The following is a 21,394-nucleotide window of genomic DNA, read 5'->3' on the forward strand; positions in this document are numbered from 1 at the left end:
CAGCCTATGACAACAAAAGAGTATGATTACATATATTGAACATATGGTTTTCACAACTGGGAGACAGTGCAGACAAACAACACCTAAACAAAGGAACTTAGACACTCAGGAGTTGCACCTCACCTACATGTGAAAATATCACCCAGGAACCCAGCGTCCATGCCTGCCCATCACTGAACTCCTGTCTATTTAGCATGCACACTGAGATGAGACAGACAGAGAGTGGAGGAATTTGAATTTTCTGATACGCTTTGAACTCAAGAAATGGATCTGGGAATGTAAGCTGATCCTTAATCACTTACACAATATTGACATTTGTAATATAATATCTATCCTGATGAACACGAGGATGGGGAAAACAATCAGTGAGTGGGATATTTTTAAATGTATACTTTACTTAGAAAAAGTGCTTGTGTGAATGAGGCAAGTTGTATCAAGTGCTTTTAGTACTTCTTTGAGTTGTTAGCATGCTGTCTGTGCAGGTGCTTGCTAAGAGCCAAAGTTGTGTCAACAGTATGATGCAGCTGTCCTAGAGCTGTCTCCACTTTACCATCGCGTTCTCATCCTTTCTCCTATAAAAATAAAAGTAATGTCCACATGCTCTACACTGCGCAACTATTTTCCTTCTCTGACCCCTGACCCACGAATCAGCTGATTATAGCGAGAGTGCAAGAATCGAAAAGCAGGATCCATAGGCAGGCATACTAACGATTCCAAGGAATTTGACGACTGGAAACCGGTTCTTGATGCCCATCCCTACATGCAGCAATGTCGCTGCACTGAGTAGTTGAAGTTGGAGTGTGGAAAGTGTTTCCTGTGACTCTGGACTGAGCCAACACAACAAACACAATACATGACTCCACCAAGGTACCTGTAGTTATCTACAGCCTCAATGTCCATGCCTTGGAAGTTTAGTGGTTGCAGTGGAGGATGTTTGTGTCTGTGGACGTCTAGCACCAGCTCCTTGGTTTTTCTATAGTGTTGATCTCGAGGTTGTTCTGCTGGCACCAGTCCACAAAGCAATGGGGTGAGAACAGTGAAAGAAGGGGCAGCGCTTTTGCCTACAGTGACCTGTCCTATTTATGCACATGATCAACAGCTTTATAACAGCCTCCCTGTATCACATTAGAGTTGGAGCAGGTCAGTGGTAGACACAGGAAATTTGCATTCTATGATAAACACAGACTGAAATGAAAATCTGCTTCAAGAAGGCAAAAGGTAATTGAAAGAGGTGTCATACTCATACTTACAATGCAAATTGTTGAAAATACTTCTGATGTTCTAGATATGTCTACAAATACAGATCTGTGTGAACTTGTTACATAAAAACACATGGAGTGGCTGTTTGGGCGTATGTATGTTTAGTTAAATATTGCGATGGACAAACCACGCTGTGTATAGATTCTGGTGAAAGTGAGCTCTGGAGTTAATGGGACACATTGCTTGTGTACAACAAACTGGAAATTGACTCTGTCTATCTGATCTGATTTGGACCAGCCTGAAGTTTCTGGAGCTGTATATTTGCATCTCTGTCTCCACCTGCATGGATGTGTTTGATGGTGTTTCAAGTGTTACACCCTCAGAGAGACATGAGTCCATTCTCCTTTTGGTAACTTTATTTTCCTCAGTTCAGGTTTGGAGTTAACATGCAGCCATCAACAACTAATACTCTCTCGTCTCACACGCTGTTTTTTTTTTTCTTTTTCTTTAGCTTTTACTGATGACATCATGAGCCAGTCTGAACTCTTTACTCAATGTCAGTATAAATGACTGGCATGAGATGAAATATAATGTTTTATGGATACTTATGTTATTGTACTACTTCTTGTCCAGGGTTCTGGTTCTGGTGACCTGACAGGAATCTTGTGGTTTTTGAGTAGTAGGAAGTAACACAGTCAATCTTTTTCCTTATTTATTTATTTTTTCCCCCCCAGAGACTGAATTCACCATCTTTCTGTGTGGAGTTTCCATGTTCTGATCCATATCAAACAAGTAACGACTACGACTTCATGTCACAAATGATATTAAAGATATCTGTTAGTTCAAAAATCTCTCTGATTACCTTTGTTAGTCTATGTCAGCTGTACTTGGAGTGTGGTTAAGTTATAGTTTTGACTTCTTGGTTAAATGACAGGTACCCTGTATCTCAAATAAAACTGATTACTTTTTAGCCCTTTATTTACCATGCGCACACCAGTAGGACCATTTCATAAGCACTTTTTAAGGGAACGTACAAAAGTCTCTCTTTTACAAAAATCAAACAGTTTTGGAAAAAAGAGAAGATAAGTGTTATAGTAGAACAAAGTGTTGTCTGAACATGGATTGAAAGAAATCAGGTCTGCCTTGATTTTACCATGTGCACGTCATATTTTGTTAGTCCTCAACCATTTTGGGCGAGAGATAAAATTCAAATAATTCATTAAAGAGGATATTTTTTTTAATTTTACAGCCAAAATTACAGAATAAGTGATACCAAAAAAATTGTGCTTCAAGGCCTGATTTACTCTTTGTTTGTAGCTCAAAATTACAAAAATCGGGACTTGTGATGCAAAATTAGTTGTAGGATAGTTTATTGACAAACACAAACTCAAAAAAGCATAGACAAGCAGCAAAGCCTGGCCTTGTTGTATTATGCATGCAGACTCAAACACTCAGGACTCTCATCATAAAATTGCTGAATTTTACACTGTGATGTACTGTGGCAGATATTCCAAAATTTTTTTCCAGTTCTCTCCTTGTCTACCATCTCTTCCAAAACACTGTCTGATGAGTGTCCTGTGAGATCCCCGCCAAGCCAGCAAATCTTTTTGCCACAAGCTCTCTGTCTTCTGTCATACTCAGTGCCAGAAAAGCCACATATAAAAAGTCATGGCAATATTTTAGCACACATGCAGAGTACTCGTTTTATGTCAATACTCAAATCTTACTGATCAACAGCTTGTGATGTGTGATAAATGTAACATTTCTCAAATACATGAGGAATTTATGTGACTTAAATAAAATGTCTATTACTGCTATATATATGTGATATTCTGTTTAATGAGGTTTACTATAAGATGTGAGAAAAGGCTGAAATGCACAAAACAAGATTTACCCAGAAAGTAGATACACAGTTGTGAGACAAAACAAAAACTGGCTGTTCAAAGTGACAGTGGAGCAATGCAATTTATTGAAAACAACGCTTAAACTGAAATAGGCTAACTCATCAAAAGTCCAGGAGCACGTGCCTTTAAATGGCCAAATCTGTGCAAAAATTTGGATTCATTGTCATTTTCTGTCAGGTAGTCACACTCTCATGATATTCTGATGGCAAAGGCAAAAAACCTTGCTGACGTGGGATGCACTAAGACATTTGGAATTTTGTAAATGATCCTGAGGGTTATGGAACAAAAAAATCAAATGGAAGACCCAAAGAATTTCACCAGCACTGAGCTGGAGGATCGAGTTGGCTGTCCATGAAGACACTGGACGATTCTTGACCCAAATTGAGGCCTTTACTGGTGCTGACTTTGCAACAGAGAACTAAACATGGGACATTGAAAGGTGGAAGAAAGTTTTATTCTCTGATGAGAAAAAATGTAACCTTGATGGTCCTGATGGTTTCCAGCATTACTGGCATGATCCCACATGAGATGTTTTGTACGCGTCACAGTGGAGGGGGCGCCATAATAGTCTGGGGTGCTTTTTCCTTCAGTGGAACAATGGAGCTTCAGGAGGTGCAGGGTCAAACAGTCACTGGCTATGCCCAGATGTTGCAGAAAGCATCCCTCATGACTGAGAGACCCCATCTGTGTGGTAACAACTGGGTTTTTCAACAGGACAATGCTATAGTAAAAACAATGCCACCAGGACAAGGGACTTCTACCAGGAGAATAACATCACTCTTCTACATCACTCTTCCTCTGCTAACGCCCAGCCCTCCTCCTTTTTCATCCGGGCTTGGGACCGGCAATGGCGGAGTTAACCCCGGAAAATAATCTCAACTGCTACAGAAACAACAAAAAGTAAAACAGATACTAACTTTCTGGAAGATGGAGGACTGCCGACAGCTCCAGGACGAATGACACTAAAGGAAGCCACTAAACCAATTCTTCTTTCGACCAGGAGAACCTACATTGGCACATGGAATGTCAGGACGATATATGAGACAGGCAAGATGAAGCAGGTAGCTGCTGAGATGGAAAACAACAACCTGATCTTGTTGGGCACTAGCAAAACTGGATGGACATAAGCTGGACAGAGAAGCCTGGTGACCGGAGAGCTATTGCTGTACTCCGGACATGAAGAGAGTGACACACCCCACATGCAGGGAGTTGTCATTTTTGTTATCCAGGCAAGTGCAGAAGGCACTGATTGGATGTGGCGCACAGCCCCAGAATCATTACAGCATCCTTCAGAACCAAGTAGAAGAAGGTTAAGCTAAATGCCATCCATTGCTACACTCCAACCAATGATTCTGGTGAAGAAGACAAGGACGAGTTCCACAGCAAACTGCAGAAAATTATAGAGACGTTCTGAGCCAGAGACATAATTATCCTTATGGGAGATTTTAATGCCAACATTGGGTTTGACAACACAGGAAATGAACAAATCATGGGGATACATGGACTGGGAGTGATGAATGATAATGGGCGCAGATTCGTTGATTTGTGTGCGTTCAACAACCTGGTCATCGGAGATAGCATCTTCCCACACAAGCGGATCCACAAAAGAACCTGGGTATTGTGGTGTGACCAGAATGACCAGTCTGCATTAGCAAGAAGTTTAGAAGATCTCTTGAGGATGTTAGGGTTAGAAGAGGAGCAGATGTGGCATCTGACCACCATCTTGAAGCAGCCAACATGCAGCTGAAGTTAAAGAAGACAAAAATAACACAGCGTAGAGTGAAGTGTGACATCAGTCGACTAAAGATCACTGGCACAAGGGAGGAGTTTAGATCTCAGTTGAAGAACAAGATCAAGGTGCTTAATGAGCTGCACCAGGGAGAGGAGAAAAGTGTTATACAGGCCAACTGGCAGACCATAAAAAAAGACACTGAGAACAATCTGTCAAGAAGTGGTCGGAATAAAGAAACACCATCATAAACAATGGATCACAGCCGAGACCTTGGGCAAGATAGAAGAAAGGAAACAGAAGAAGGCGGCAGTATATAGAAGGACTAGGGCAGAAGAAACCAAAGCCCAAGCGGAATACCCAGAAGCCGACAGACCAGTGAAGAAGAGCATTAGAAATGACAAGAATGTCTACATAGATGGACTGGCAGCTGAAGCAGAACAGGCAGCATACAATGGTAACATGGAGCGGCTTCATGACATAACCAAGAAATTGTCCTGGAAGTACAGCAAACCAGAACGACCCATCAAGGACAAGAAGGGAAAGGCCATCCCAGAACTAGCGTAACACATGAAAAGATGGTGTGAACACTTCGAGGAGCTGCTGAACAGACCAGAACCACTAAATCCACCAGACATCAATCCAGCTGACGAAGACCTACCCATGTGATAGGCCAACCAGAGAAGATATCAGGAAGGCTATCACTCTAATGAAAAACGGAAAGGCTGCTGGACCTGACGACATACCAGCAGAGGCCCTGAAAGAAGATTTGGCAGCATCAGTGGAGCTGTTACATCCACTCTTTGAGAAGATCTGGGAAAAAGAGGAGATACCGACTGACTGGAAAGAGGTGTATCTAATCAAGCTCCCCAAGAAGGGTGACCTTAGCAAGTGTAACAACTATAGGGGCATCACACTCCTGTCAGTACCGGGCAGTAGTAGTAGTATGGACCATCCTGCATGTTTCCGTGATCTAAATCCAATTGAGAACCTTCGGGGATGAATGACAAGGGAAGTTTACAAAAATGGACAACAGTTCCAATCAGTAGATGCCCTTCCTGCTGCTGTCTTCACCATTTGGAGAAATGTTCCCACTCACCTCATAGAAACGCTTGCATCAACAATAACGGTGGAGCTACTCATTACTGAGTCCATGTTTGGAACTTTGATTGCTGTTTTGGGGGAGTTTACAGTTTGTTTGTTTTTTTGGAGGTGTGGTCCTAAACTTTTGATCAGCTGTGAAACAGCCTTTTTCAATTTAAGTGTTGTTTTCAATAAATTGCATGCTCAAAAAAATGTTTTGTCTCACTCCCATTTCTTCTTGTTGCATGTTGAAGCTCTACTTGGAACCTTGTTAAGATCCAACCATGCAAAATAGGATTTTTTCAAGTCGTCTTAAACTTTTGATTGGGAGTGTACTATAAAATAATTACAAAGAATAGGCTATAATTGTAGAAATGCTTAAGGTCTGTGGAGAAGAAAAAAAAGAAAACAAACACACAGCCTTAATGGCCAAATTAGTGCCAAGCTTTGATAAACTGATCTCACTGTGTTGACAGGATGCAGTGCTCTGATTCCCATTCACCCTGAAAACATCTTTCAGTCTTTCCGCTGGGTAATCCCCCTGTGGTTTCTTGTTAGGATTTGCCACATAGCCTCATGCTGATCCCTGGGCCAGAACTGTTACGCTAGTATTTAAACCCCCCCCCCCCCGAAAGAATACTTGCACCAATCTCGGTCTTCCTAAAACATCCATGGGGAAAATTTAAAAAAAAGAAAAAAGACATGATTAAAAATAAAGAAGTAAATCCTGGCACAAAAATCCAAAACCTCCAAGTCTGGGGTCTGTAGGTTGGTTAAAACTGAGGATCCAAAAATTACAATTCTGTGTACAGTCCAAATTCACGCTGCTCAGTTTACACCAACATTTGTCTTCACTGCACAGGAAACAAAAGGTGATGCATTAAAAAAATGTCTTCATATTCCACCTCATCCAATATACATGCTATAATAGCAACAGAAAGTTTTCATACAGGGCACTCACTTGTAAGCAGCACATGCATTGTAAATGTGTGTGTGAGTCAGAAATTTCTTTAGCAGCTTGGACAACAAAGATGTGGATGATTAATCGGGTTGGAGCAGTGGACAGGAGGGCACTTCTCGTTGTTGCAAATTATATTTCCACCCTAAAACAGAGAAGCACCAAAAGAACTGTAAACGATATTAACAGGAATGAAAAATGTGAAGTCAAACTGTGCTATAATCCAGAAAAGGAAAAAAAAAGCATGAAACAAAAGGAGAAATATGTCTCCTGATGTGGGAAAAGCCATAAAACACACACTTCGCCTGATTTTTTTGCACTAGATACAAAACATTGTATATACACTTGCCTTACACCTGCAGTGCAGGCAGGGTCCACTCCCAGGAAGCCTGAGCATTTCCCCATCAGTATACACCCTTTGTTCATACTCACAGTCTGGAAAAACAAACACAAATGGCTGATTGGTTGTTTCTGTAAAAGTTAAAATCTAGAGGGAACTAAATGCATATTTCTTAACACTGACTATTGCATGTGGCACAACACTCTCCTCTGTGTTTAGCTGGATGAGTACAGTGTGGTGTAGGACATGATCCAGACATGTTTATACAGGACACTTCACCTGCCTAACAGACAGAGACAGAAAGAAATTTAATGTGTATGTCCCATTCTTTTATTTTCAGTAATTATAACACCTAGTTGTCACAAATATCACAGTCCCACTGATAAAGACATGTTTTCGGTCACATGAACATCATGTAACCAAAACTTTGTCAGACTAAACTCACAGAGCAGCAGCATTGGAGGCAGGGGTCTCTCTTTGAGGTGAACCTCTCTCCATTTCCATACACTTCAGACTCATATTCACAATACTCGCATCTACAGGTTTATGTAAACATCGATTAAATATATTTTAAAACAAAAAAAGTGAAACTGTACAGGCTTAAAATATGATATGGATGACCGCATCAGGCAGGCTTGTTACCGTGGACAACACTCCCCAGCATGATACACTGGGTTGTGACAAGACGGAGCAGAACAGCGAACGCGTGAACACACCATATTTCCATTCTTTGAGAGAAAGAACAAAAAAGAAAGATCCTCAATTGTTTTACACATATCAAAATCAAATCTAATGGTAACTTATAGACACACCTCACATCTACACTCTTGACAGGGGTCTCCAACAGGGATCACAGCTCCATTAGGGATATCACGTCCATTCACATCACAGCCTACAAAAAATAAATGAGGGATTAATAGCGTATTCTGATTCTGATAAATAGACACATTCTGTCTCTACAGTCTAGCACATAAACAAATCTTATTACACAAGGTAATTAAGCCCACCATCACAGACTGGACAGCAGGTATTTGGAGGAGGAGCAGTAGGGTTTCTACAGGGAGTATAACACTGCTCCCTCTCACAGCGAACATAACCGTCCTGTGATGAAGAGTGAACAGCATTATTAGAGATGAAGGTGAGTGACCAGATGAAAACCTGAGGATGTAGTTGCTGTCAAACCCACCAAACACTGGCAGATATCACAAGGACTCTCCGCCGACCTCCAAGAGTCTCCATTGTTATAACTTACACCAGAATGGGTGCAACCTGTAAACACACATCACATTATTGTACTATTCCTGTCCTTCTAGGTATAAAGATATAAAAAGATTAGTGCAAAATCTTACAGTGAAGAAAGCAAATCAATTCTATTTGTACATCAAAACGTGTTTTCATCCACCCCAAACCTTTCTGCAAGAAAGTTGCTCAGTGCAGAGTTAGTTTCTAACAACCACAAGTAAGGTCCATTTGTTTTCATATTTGTTGAGTCCTGTCAGTTTTTGTGAATTAAAGAAAAAAGTAGAAAGCAAAATTATTTTTGGATAACAATAAAAATGATCAGAATATATCCCAGGGGCAGGCTTACACATTTTGTACCATGGTGATACAATGAAAATCATGGATGCGGTGAAGGGAAAAATACACAGGGTTGGTGTGATAGAAGAAGATGCAAGGGGTAGGGTGAGATAGAGGGAGATGATCTGTGGTCATCCCTAAAGCAAGCAGCTGAAAGAAGAAGCGATCTAATAAATAGTCCAGACAGAGTTATCATGGAGTGTGGAGAAAATGAATTATTATTTTAAGTGGTCAAATAAAACATGTTTAATGTTTTTATTTTTGTTTTTATTTTTTTAAGCTTGTTTCATATGTATTGTTTAGTACACTTTTTTTTAGTACACTTGTTTTTGTCCTTACTTAATGTTTGCTCAGTGCAGCGTACAGGTATATTCCCCTCTTTGCAGTCTTGAGGAGGGCACTCCCTGTTAACCTCCTATTCAAATTCAGAGAAAAAAATAATTAGAGAAAGAGTGAACAGAAAAACAGGACCAGAAGACTTCCTTTAAGCTCATTAAATATTATTGATGGTTGTTTATTGTGCCTAAAAGTCAAACACTCACATCACATGTATGTGTGGGACAGCCGGGCACATTCTCCTCTGTGCAGTCGTGCGTAGGGCACGGCTGGGGAGGGCACTTCCTATTATCCTTCTGTTCAAATCAAGAGATGCAAAAATGAGAGAAATAATGAACTGAAAAACGGGACGAGAAGACTTGTTTAAACTCATTACCTATTTGTGTCTGCTGTTTATTGTGGCTGAACATCAAATACTCACATCACATGTATGTTTTGAATCAGGGGGACACACTGTGACCAGGACAATCCCATGGAGAGGAAACAAAATCATTAGTCCACATCATCTGTGAAAACTTCAGTAAGTCTATTTGAATATATCATTTGCTGGAGGCAATGCTGACACACACACACACACACACACACACTTTATGGACTCTAACCATAACTAGAAGTGTCTTCCACATATTAAGTCACACAAGCCTATTAACACTATATGATATTTACTGTGGAAGAAAGAGCGAAGAAATCTGGACAAGGTGTCATTTTTTTCTGGGAGATTCCCTACCAAGCAGATCAACCAGTTATTAAACAGCAAAGTCATCTCAGCATTTAGTTGTTTTAATGACTCCAAATGTCTTCAAGAGTCATTTTAGAGAGGTCATTACTCTGAGTATACAAGGAGTTAGTGAGGCTGCCTACAGCACAGTAGGCTATCAGCAAGCCAAGCATGTGGGACCTGTAGGAGGCACTTTTTAAATAGGAGATGAGCCGTAGACATGCAGTCAGTTCATAAGGTTTAATGCCAATACACACATACACATACATAGACACATAACAGTAGTACCAAAAACAAGCAATTAAAAGAACTCCTTTATTAAATTAAAAAAAGGTACGGCATTGCAGTATGTAAAGTCACGATAAGCGCTGCGGGGAAAATATTGAAAACACCAAGTGTCACACATATAGCGATGTACACGTCAACCCGAAAGGAAAAAAAATATGTGAGAAAACCTTCAATGCCAACCATAGCTCAAGCTCACCATGGTACATGCAAAAGGCTGCAAGAAAAATCACAGCGTTTCCACGCAGCACCTTCACAGTGTGGAATGACAAGAAATGGTTGAAACATCCATCCATCCATGCATCTTCTGCTTATCAGGGGGTTGGGTCCCGGGAGCAGCAGCCCAAGCAGAGAAGTCCACACCTCCCTCTCCCTGGCCACCTCCTCCGGCTTGTCTGGGGGAACGCCAAGGAGTTCTCAGGCCAGCCGAGAGATATAATCTCTCCAGCGTGTCCTGGGTCTGCCCAGGGCCTTCTCTGGGTTGGACAAACCCTGTCCAGTAATTCATTACAAAGGACTACTGGACTATTCATGAAAACAATCGACATAATAAATACAGTAGCACAGATCATGTAAATGTTCATTGTAACTGATAGGTTTGTAGCTTGAACCTATTCGCTGGAATGTTGAAGGCAATGTAATCACACAACAAGCAAGACCCGAGTAGGCAACATTCTTTATGTTTCACGTGCACGGGAGAGAACTGGACAGGCGCCGTTCCTTCGCTTGACCCCAGTTGCTCTCGTCCGTTCCCCCGTAACACTGCTCTTTTATTGTGGTTACATGAATATGCATAGGTTCATTAACATATGACATCTTATAGGTATACATGTGAACGAAGAATACCTTGTGTGTGTGTGAGTATGTGTGTATCTGTGTGTGGGGGTCAAACTGTGACCCCAGGAAGACTCCCCAGAGCCGTCCATCTAACCAAAAGGCACTTAGACTCAAACAAACTTATCCTACCATAAAACAATAAGACAAGGTACGACCTCTCCCATGCTCCTAAAATGTGGGTGTGAAAGTCAGAGAGCTCTTGAATGCACACAAAGCTTGCAGACTATTAAGGATCAAACCTCTACCAATCTACACCTACTTATAAAACTCTAAGAATATATAAGTAGATATTTCTAAGCATAAATGATAATCACAATACAAATCTAACAGTAACAGTATTTTCCATTTCATGACATAACTTTCTGATATATTTTGAGTTTTGTAAACTCACGGCTGAACATCACAAAGGTGGAATAAAAGCTAATTCTTGTTGAATTGTTGCCTTGCATTAAGAGTGCAAAACCCTATATAAGCCCATGATTATGAACTGCTCAAGGGTCTGTATACTATAATCAGTATTCATTAGCGATGTCCTTTGTTGTATGCTGTCTTTGGGATTAATTTCTACTCCAGTAAGCTGGGATAAGTAATGGATAGAGGGAAATAACTGCAGTCATATAAATCGTTAACAGGGAGGAGGAAATTAGGTACTTTAGCTCATACAATAAAATTTAAGAAAAAAAATAAGATGTATTTAATTTTCAATGCTATGGGACACATTTAGTGAAGCAAATTGTATTGCAGTTGCGGCACATGCCACCCCATGCCATCCTTCTAGATCCGCCTCTGCTTTTGATGTGATTGGCACTATACGACTCGCTTTATTATTATTATTAATAATAATATAAATGTCTATAATAAAGACATAGAAAAGGACATACCATTTAGAATATTGTGCCGGTTTGGCAAACATTCCTAAGCAGAAGCCTAAATGACAGAAAGTAGTGGAAGTTTCACAGAGATCCAGGATAAATAATGTAAGCGAATGTGCATAACTGAAGAAGGCAGGACGACTTGACAATAGATTTAGATGGCCAAGCGGGGAAGGCACCTAATGTTTAATGGATTGGGAGCCTGGATGTTTGAGCAGAATTTGATTAGTTAGAATGCCTAATGTGCCCAGAAACTAAGGTGCATAAATTGATTCCTCATATGAGAGGAGAAAGTTTATGACTCTGGTTAAGATGAGTGAAAAGCCTGAGTTTGGCTAGTGAACAATCAGTAAGCTGATAATTGCTAGTGACTGCTTGAAAGACTAATAGAAAAGGTTGAGGGGTTTAAAAAAATGTTTTTCTTTTAAATAAATGCTCATTATACTGGACTGATAATTTAGAAAAAAATTATGAGCGAATGCTGTGTGCGCACATTTAAAGCTTTAGTGAAGAAGACAGATGTGCAGTGAGCTTTAAAGTATGCAGCATTAACGCTAATTGGCCTGAAGTAGACCAGGAGAAGGTGATTGGACTAGACAAGTGATGACTCCTGGGAAAGCAGGAGTGATAAAGCTTAGATTTAGCCAGCAGCACCTTGGAGCAGGCATATCTGAGATCATATTTCTTTCTTATTGAACTTACGCATAAGCTTTATACACTACTAGTCAAAGGTTTAGACACACCTTGTCATTTAATGTTTTTTCTTTATTTTGACTACTTTCTACATTGTAGATACATACTGAAGACATCAATTATATGAAGCAAAATATATGGATAAATGCAGAGCAGAACCCCCCCCCCCAAAAACTCTAAATACAGTGGGATGCAAAAGTTTGGGAAACCTTGTTAATAGTCATTATTTTCCTGTATAAATTGTTGGTTGTTACAATAAAAAATGTCAGTTAAATATATCATATAGGAGACACACACAGTGATGTTTAAGAAGTGAAACAAAGTTTATTGGATTTACAGAAAGTGTGCAATAATTGTTTAAACAAAATCAGGCAGGTGCATAAATTTGGGCACCACAAAAAAAGAAATGAAATCAATATTTAGTAGATCCGCCTTTTGCAGAAATTACAGCCTCTAAACGCTTCCTGTAGGTTCCAATGACAGTCTGGATTGTGGTTGAAGGTATTTTGGACCATTCCTCTTTACAAAACATCTCTAGTTCATTCAGGTTTGATGGCTTCCAAGCATGGATAGCTCTCTTTAACTCACACCACAGATTTTCAATAATATTCAGGTCTGGGGACTGAGATGGCCATTCGAGCCTTAACTTGAACTGAGCCTGTGGTCTTACATTTTCTCAATATCTTCCTAACCTTGGAAACAGACAGCTTAATCTCTGAGACAGCTTTCTGTATCCTTCCCCTGAACCATGATGGTGAACAATCTTTGTCTTCAAGTCATTTGATAGTTGTTTTGAGACCCCCATGTTTCTACTCTTCAGAGAAAATTAAAAGAGGAGGGAAACTTACAATTGACCCCCTTAAATACTCTTTCTCATTATTGGATTTACCTGTGTATGTATGTCAGGAGTCACTGAGCTTACCAAGCCAATTTGAGTTCCAATAATTATTTCTAAAGGTTTTGGAATCAATAAAATGACAACAGTGGCCAAATTTATGCACCTGCCTGATTTTGTTTAAACAATTATTGCACACTTTCTGTAAATCCAATAAACTTCATTTCATTTCTCAAATATCACTGTGTGTGTCTCCTACAGTGATGGGAATAATGGCGTTACAAGTAACGGCGTTACTAACGGTGTTACTTTTTTCAGTAACGAGTAATCTAACTAATTACTATTCCTATCGTTACAACGCCGTTACAGTTACTAACAAGGAAACGCGGTCCGTTACTATTTTTCAACAAACAGACGGTTGAAGCTGTGTTCAGCTTACCGCATCTTATATCAGTTGCACAGAAGTAGCTTTAAGTAATCTGGACGCTACAGCTTTAAGCAGCTGCGCGCTCCCACGGAGGGCAATCACGATCACTGTCTAGCACAACACCTGGAGCTAAGGAGGCAAAACAATCGCATGAGTGTTGCTGTTTGACTGAGGAAGAATAAAGTAGTCGTGGTAAGCCAATCACATGGCCACTTAAAGACGAAGCAACAAGGTGATATATACCAGTTTTAAATTGTGTTGATAGGCCACGTAAACCAGAGTCATGATAAACAATATATACGCGGCGTTTTTTCCTCAATAGTTTCGCCACGTTAAAAAAACAGGGGGAAGTTTTAGGAGTGAGAGAGAGAGAGAGAGAGAGCAGAAAAAGAGAGAGAGCGAGTTTTGAGAAGTGAGAGATTTGTGATGTTTAGCGTGTTTGGGGTGTGTAGTTAATGTGTTGTCTTGTGTAGTTAGTGTGTAGTGTTGTGGATAGTTTTCTGTTGTGTGTCAGAACAATGAGGCGACTGCTGTCTCCAGGTAGAAACAGGAGTGATACACCTGCTGCTGTCAGACTTGCAGGTATCAGGCTGTGATGTTCTCCTTTATAGTGAACAGAAATTATTTTTTTGGAGTGGCACAAATAATTTGTGTGGCATCTTATTGAATGCAGAACAGCTGATTGTTCTGTAAATGGTTTGAAATGGTTATTTAAAAAATCAAGGTAAATGGCTGCAAATAACTTTGTTGTTTGCAAAACTTGTGCATAGGATTTTAAAATTGACAATTAATATTTGCATTTGAAGTTATGAAATATGATTCATTAAACATATTTATGGTTGTTACAGTAAAAATATAACTTTTTCTACTCTGATTTTATGTTTTTTGTCTGATTTTAGATCAATTGTGTTAATACAGTATGTCAAAATGAAAAAAACTGTAAATTTAGACACGTGAGGTTGTGCTAAAAAGAATGATACCAAACAAGGCAAAGCAAATAGTTTTTAGAGGTAAAATGTGGAGGGAAAATCAAAAGTAGTAAAAAAATGGCCAATTATACCCTGGACCCCAGAGGGTTAAACGTTTTTTTTAAAGTAACGCAATAGTTACTTTTCAAGTAATTAATTACTTTTAGAATACTGTAACTCAGTTACTAACTCAGTTACTTTTTTGAAGAAGTAACTAGTAACTATAATTGAATTACTTTTTCAAAGTAACTTGCCCAACACTGTGTGTCTCCTATATGATATATTTAACTGACATTTTTTATTGTAACAACCAATGATTTATACAGGAAAATAATGACTATTAACAAGGTTTCCCAAACTTTTGCATCCCACTGTGTGTTTTATATTTTAGATTCCTCAGAGTAGCCACCCTTTGCTTTGTTGACAGCGCTGCAAACCCTTGGCCTTCTCTCAGTGAGCTTCATGATGTAGTCACCTGAAATGGTTTCACTTCACAGTTGTGCCTTGTCAGGGTTCATTTGAGGAATTTCTTGCCCTCTTAATGGGGTCGGGACCATTAGTTGTGTTGTGCAGAAGTCAGGTTGGTACACAAGCTGACATCCCTATTTGACAACTGTTAGAACTCATATTATGGCAAGAACCAATCAGTTAAGAGAAATGATAGTCCATCATTACTTTAATGAACTACTTTGATTGACCTTCAGTTCTAAAGTAATTCCAATCGGGAAAATAGCTAAAACTTTGAATCTGTCCCCAACTGCAGTCGCAAAAACCATCAAGCACTACGGCAAAACTGGCTCACATGAGGACCGCCCCAGGAACTGAAAATCAAGAGTCACCTCTGCTGCTGAGGATAAATTCACTGAGTTAACAGCCTCAGAAATCCCAAGTTAACAGCACTTCAGATTAGAGCCCAGATAAATGCCACACAGAGTTCCAGTAGCAGACACATCTCTACATCAACTGTTCAGAGGAGACTGCGTGAATCAGAAACAGAATGCTTTATTAATCCCTAAGGAAAGTATGTGGGTTACAGTTGCTCCAAGACAGTAACAGTAATAGCCTAAACAATTTAAACAATATAATATTTTTGGCCTTCATTAACCCATCTGGGAAAACACATTTGGGGCCATAATGGAAACTGAGGACAAAAGTAGCTGGGTCCCAGGTGGGTAACCCAAGTGGGCCCCAAATATCAGACCTGCTTCTACCCAACTGGGTCCCACATATTTTTTTTGACTGGGCCTGATTTGGGGCTTATCCAGGGCCCAGCATAAACCCATCTGGGGAAACACACTTTGGGCCACCATGGAAACTGAGGAAAAAATTAGCTGGACCCCAGTTGGGTTTCCCAAGTAGGCCCCAAATATTAGCCCTGCTACTCCCTATTTGGGCCCCACATATGTGTGTTGTCTGTGATGTTACAGATTTTACAAATTTAAGAAAAAGCACTAATATATACACATCACTCAATTATAAATATCAAGAACTAACATAGGTGATTATAAATAAATATCAAGAATATTGACAAGAATATTACAGAGTAGAAAAGAGTGTGTGCAAAAAGGGTGTAACTAATGCAGTGTTTACTGTGTATTAGATGGAGGATTTGTGTAGGGAGATGGCCACGGGCAGGATTGATTTCCTGTGTCGTTCAGTGGTGCTTTTTGGTAATCTCAGTCTCTCACTGAACGTGCTCCTGTGACTAGCCAGCACATCATGGAGTGGGTGGTATTATCCAGCACTGTCTTTATCTTGGCTAACATCCGCCTCTCAGACACCACCTTAAGGGAGTCCAGCTCCATCCTCACAACATTACTGACCTTGCAGATCAGTTTATTTAGTCTGTTGGCATCTGCAACCCTCAACCTGCTGCCCCAGCATGGAAAAGCATAGAGGATAGCACTGGCCACAACAAACTCAGAAAATCCTGAGCATTGTACGACAGATGTTGAAGGACCTCAGCTGCCTCAGAAAATAGAGATGACTTCAGACCTTTATGGTCTAATAGCTGCTAAGAAACAATTACTAAGGAAAAGCAGCAAGCAGAAGAGATTTGTTTGAAGAAACACAAGGAATGGACGTCTTGATGCATTCTCAATCATCCAGGTAAGTAAATCTCCAAAAGTTGATTCTGCTCATCTCCCCAATCCCCAAATGTACTGTTTATAAGATTGGGGAAACCTGCAGTCAGCTGAGACTGAAGAAGTCACTTGGATGAGTGATGAAACGTTTCTCCCACAGAATCCACTTTTGGAGACAAGGAATGGACGTTAGACCAGTGGAAATCTGTGCTTTGTTCTGATGAGCCCAAATTTGAGATCTTTGGTTCCACCTGCCGTGTCTTTGTGGGACACAGAAAAAGTGAAGGGATGGTCTCTACATGCATGGTTCCCATCGTGAAGCATGGAGGACGAGGTGTGATGATGTGGGGGTGCTTTGCTGGTGACACTGTTGGGGAATTATTCAACACTGAAGGCACAATGAAATCAACATGGCTACCACAGCATCCTGCAGCAACATGCCATCCCATCCAGTTTGCGTTTAGTTGGACCATCATTTATCTTTCAACAGGACAATGACCTCAAACACACCTCCAGGCTGTCTGATGGCTATTTGACCAAGAAGGAGAGTGATGGAGTGCTCCGCCAGATGGCCTGGAGTCCACAGTTGCCTAACTTAAAACCAGTCGAGATGGTTTGGGATGAGCTGGATGGAAGTCAAAAGGGCCAACAAACGCTCAGCATCTCTAGGAACACCTTCAATACTGTTGGGAAACCATTTCAGGTGACTACCTGATGAAGCTCATCGGGAGAATGCCAAGAGTGTGCGAAGCAGTAATCAAAAAAACTGGTGGCTATTTTTAAGAATCTAAAATATAAAACATGTTTTGAGTTATTTCACACTTTTTTGTTTACTACATAATTCCGTATGTGTTCATTCATAGTTCTGATGCCTCCAGTGAGAAACTACAATGTAAATAATCATGAAAACAAAGAAAAACCATTAAATGAGAAGGTGTGTCCGAACATTTGACTGTTGAAAGAAATGAAAAGAAAAACTGATAGCGATATATGATAGATGATAGCTCTCACAGAAAGAACATGAGTCACCTTCTTTGCATTGCTCCTTCAAACATGATTTCAGGAAGTACATCTCTCTCTTTAGTTTTCCATTCTGTTATAAAACAAACAAACAAAAAATATATGTCCAAATATGTCCTGCAATGATTCATGCCATTTTTCATGAAAAAACTATTCAGAAAATGTCCATGATTACCATTCACAGAGAGTTGGGGAATGGCTGCAATCACAGCATTGTAAGATCCTCAATTCAGAGTTGTTCTCTCGGGAAATCAACTTTTTGGGATTTCCGTAACTGCATCAAGAAATATGAAGTGGAATATTTACCTCCACACTGACCATGTGCAGCCTATGATCCAGCTCCCTTGATATATCCTCCAGATGTTGCAGGCTGTCATTTCTCTATAGTTTGTCATTGGGGCAAAAAAGTAAAAATAAAAGTAAATAAATAAAAGTTTAAAATCCCAGTATGCCATGTCAAGTTTAATTATGCCAATTTTGGCTCTCACAGTGGTTACATTTATCCTATTCTCCAGCATCCATAGTTTTTCAGTCTGTTATGAAAAAAAGAAAAAAAAATCCAAGTATGTCATTTCATGTTTCATTATGTCATTTTTTTGTGAAAATTCATAGACTAAGTGCAATCTTTACCTGAGCTTTGACCATTTCCAGCATACGATCCATCTGCCTTGATATATTCTCCAGATGTTGCAGACTATCATTTTTCTGTAGTTTGTCATTGGGGCAAAAAAGTAAACATAAAAGTAAATAAATCAAAGTTTAAAATCCCGGTATGTCATGTCATGTTTGATTATGTCATTTTTGGCTCTTACAATGGCCACATTCAGTGTACGTGTCAGCTCGTCCATCCTATTCTCCAGCCTCGACAGTTTGTCAGTCTGTTATTAAAAAAGAAAAAAAAATCCTAGTATGTTATGTAATGTTTCATTGTGTCATTTTTTTGTGAAAACTCATTGGACTGAGTGCAATCTTTACCTGAGCTATGATCGTTTTCTGCATGCGATCCAGCACCCTTGAGATATTCTCCAGATGTTGCAGGCTGTCAGCTTTCTGTAGTTTGTCATTGGGGCAAAAAAGTAAACATAAAAATAAATAAATCAAAGTTTAAAATCCCGGTATGTCATGTAATGTTTCATTATGTCATTTTTGGCTCTTACAATGGCCACATTCAGTGTACGTGTCAGCTCGTCCATCCTATTCTCCAGCCTCAACAGTTTGTCAGTCTGTTATTAAAAAAGAAAAAAAAATCCTAGTATGTTATGTAATGTTTCATTGTGTCATTTTTTTGTGAAAACTCATTGGACTGCGTGCAATCTTTACCTGAGCTATGAACGTTTTTTGCATGCGATCCAGCTCCCTTGATATATTCTCCAGATGTTGCAGGCTATCATTTCTCTGTAGTTTGTCATTGGGCCAAAAAAGTAACAATAAAAGTAAATAAATCAAAGTTTAAAATCCCGGTATGTCATGTCATGTTTCATTATGTCATTTTTGGCTCTTACAATGGCCACATTCAGCATACGTGCCAGCTCGTCCATCCTATTTTCCAGCATCAACAGTTTGTCAGTCTGTTATTAAAAAAAGAAAAAAAAATCCCAGTATGTCATGTAATGTTTCATTGTGTCATTTTTTTGTGAAAACTCACTAAGTGCAATCTTTACCTGAGTGGTGATTATTTTCTGCATGCGATCCAGCTCCCTTGATATATCCTCCAGATGTTGCAGGCTATCATTTCTCTATAGTTTGCCATTGGAAGTAAAAATATAAGTAATAAATCAAAATTAAAAATCCCAGTATGCCATGTCATGTTTCATTATGTCATTTTTTGTTTCATTATGTCATTTTTTGTTCGTACAGTGGCCACGTTCAGCTTACGTGCCAGCTCGTCCATCCTATTCTCCAGCATCAACAGTTTGTCAGTCTGTTATTAAAAAGAAAATCCTAGTATGTCATGTCATGTTTCACTGTGTCATTGTTTTGTGAAACTCATGCTTTAAGTGCAATCTTTACCTGAGTTCTGACCTCATCCAGCACCCGAGCCATCTCCCCCACCCTTATCTCTAGCTTCTGTAGTCTATCATTTACATCTCGAGGAACTCTTCGATGCTCCAGTACCACAGCTCTCTGCATCTGATCACTCTGATTGTCCTGAGGATGATGGCTGATGTCAGTCAGAGAATCTTTGGTTCCTAAAATATAAATCTTGGTAAACTGGGTGGGAATGACAGGATCTCATAGTTGGGGACTTAGTAAAACTCTGGTTTGTCTGTGAATAATCAGATATGTTTTTCTGTTCATGAGGAGTCCACTTGTACAGGGAGTGCAGAATTATTAGGCAAATGAGTATTTTGTCCACATCATCCTCTTCATGCATGTTGTCTTACTCCAAGCTGTATAGGCTCGAAAGCCCACTACCAATTAAGCATATTAGGTGATGTGCATCTCTGTAATGAGAAGGGGTGTGGTCTAATGACATCAACACCCTATATCAGGTGTGCATAATTATTAGGCAACTTCCTTTCCTTTGGCAAAATGGGTCAAAAGAAGGACTTGACAGGCTCAGAAAAGTCAAAAATAGTGAGATATCTTGCAGAGGGATGCAGCAGTCTTAAAATTGCAAAGCTTCTGAAGCGTGATCATCGAACAATCAAGCGTTTCATTCAAAATAGTCAACAGGGTCGCAAGAAGCGTGTGGAAAAACCAAGGCGCAAAATAACTGCCCATGAACTGAGAAAAGTCAAGCGTGCAGCTGCCAAGATGCCACTTGCCACCAGTTTGGCCATATTTCAGAGCTGCAACATCACTGGAGTGCCCAAAAGCACAAGGTGTGCAATACTCAGAGACATGGCCAAGGTAAGAAAGGCTGAAAGACGACCACCACTGAACAAGACACACAAGCTGAAACGTCAAGACTGGGCCAAGAAATATCTCAAGACTGATGGTTTTATGGACTGATGAAATGAGAGTGAGTCTTGACGGGCCAGATGGATGGGCCCGTGGCTGGATTGGTAAAGGGCAGAGAGCTCCAGTCCGACTCAGACGCCAGCAAGGTGGAGGTGGAGTACTGGTTTGGGCTGGTATCATCAAAGATGAGCTTGTGGGGCCTTTTCGGGTTGAGGATGGAGTCAAGCTCAACTCCCAGTCCTACTGCCAGTTTCTGGAAGACACCTTCTTCAAGCAGTGGTACAGGAAGAAGTCTGCATCCTTCAAGAAAAACATGATTTTCATGCAGGACAATGCTCCATCACACGCGTCCAAGTACTCCACAGCGTGGCTGGCAAGAAAGGGTATAAAAGAAGAAAAACTAATGACATGGCCTCCTTGTTCACCTGATCTGAACCCCATTGAGAACCTGTGGTCCATCATCAAATGTGAGATTTACAAGGAGGGAAAACAGTACACCTCTCTGAACAGTGTCTGGGAGGCTGTGGTTGCTGCTGCACGCAATGTTGATGGTGAACAGATCAAAACACTGACAGAATCCATGGATGGCAGGCTTTTGAGTGTCCTTGCAAAGAAAGGTGGCT

The 21,394-nt window shown here is 40.1% G+C and overlaps 3 long non-coding RNA genes and 1 pseudogene across 3 annotated transcripts; 1 reads left to right on the plus strand and 3 right to left on the minus strand.

The window, feature by feature from the left end:
- Positions 1-4,060: 4,060 nt before the first annotated feature.
- LOC102079660 (craniofacial development protein 2-like) lies at positions 4,061-5,836 on the plus strand (annotated as a pseudogene).
- A 1,386-nt stretch (positions 5,837-7,222) lies between these two features.
- LOC112847341 (uncharacterized) lies at positions 7,223-7,740 on the minus strand. Its single transcript, XR_003220842.1, has 3 exons — positions 7,660-7,740; positions 7,398-7,497; positions 7,223-7,309 (listed from the first exon to the last, which is right to left on the minus strand). It is a non-coding gene; the product is annotated as an uncharacterized LOC112847341 (long non-coding RNA).
- Positions 7,741-7,852: 112 nt separating this feature from the next.
- On the minus strand, positions 7,853-8,512 carry LOC112847321 (uncharacterized). The gene is made up of 4 exons (XR_003220804.1): positions 8,401-8,512; positions 8,222-8,315; positions 8,027-8,106; positions 7,853-7,942 (listed from the first exon to the last, which is right to left on the minus strand). It is a non-coding gene; the product is annotated as an uncharacterized LOC112847321 (long non-coding RNA).
- A 10,022-nt stretch (positions 8,513-18,534) lies between these two features.
- LOC109202900 (uncharacterized) lies at positions 18,535-19,416 on the minus strand. Its single transcript, XR_002062882.2, has 4 exons — positions 19,370-19,416; positions 19,188-19,262; positions 18,680-18,745; positions 18,535-18,572 (listed from the first exon to the last, which is right to left on the minus strand). It is a non-coding gene; the product is annotated as an uncharacterized LOC109202900 (long non-coding RNA).
- Positions 19,417-21,394: the final 1,978 nt, after the last annotated feature.

The sequence above is a fragment of the Oreochromis niloticus genome, linkage group LG7, assembly GCF_001858045.2.
Source record: "Oreochromis niloticus isolate F11D_XX linkage group LG7, O_niloticus_UMD_NMBU, whole genome shotgun sequence".
NCBI lineage: Eukaryota > Metazoa > Chordata > Actinopteri > Cichliformes > Cichlidae > Oreochromis > Oreochromis niloticus.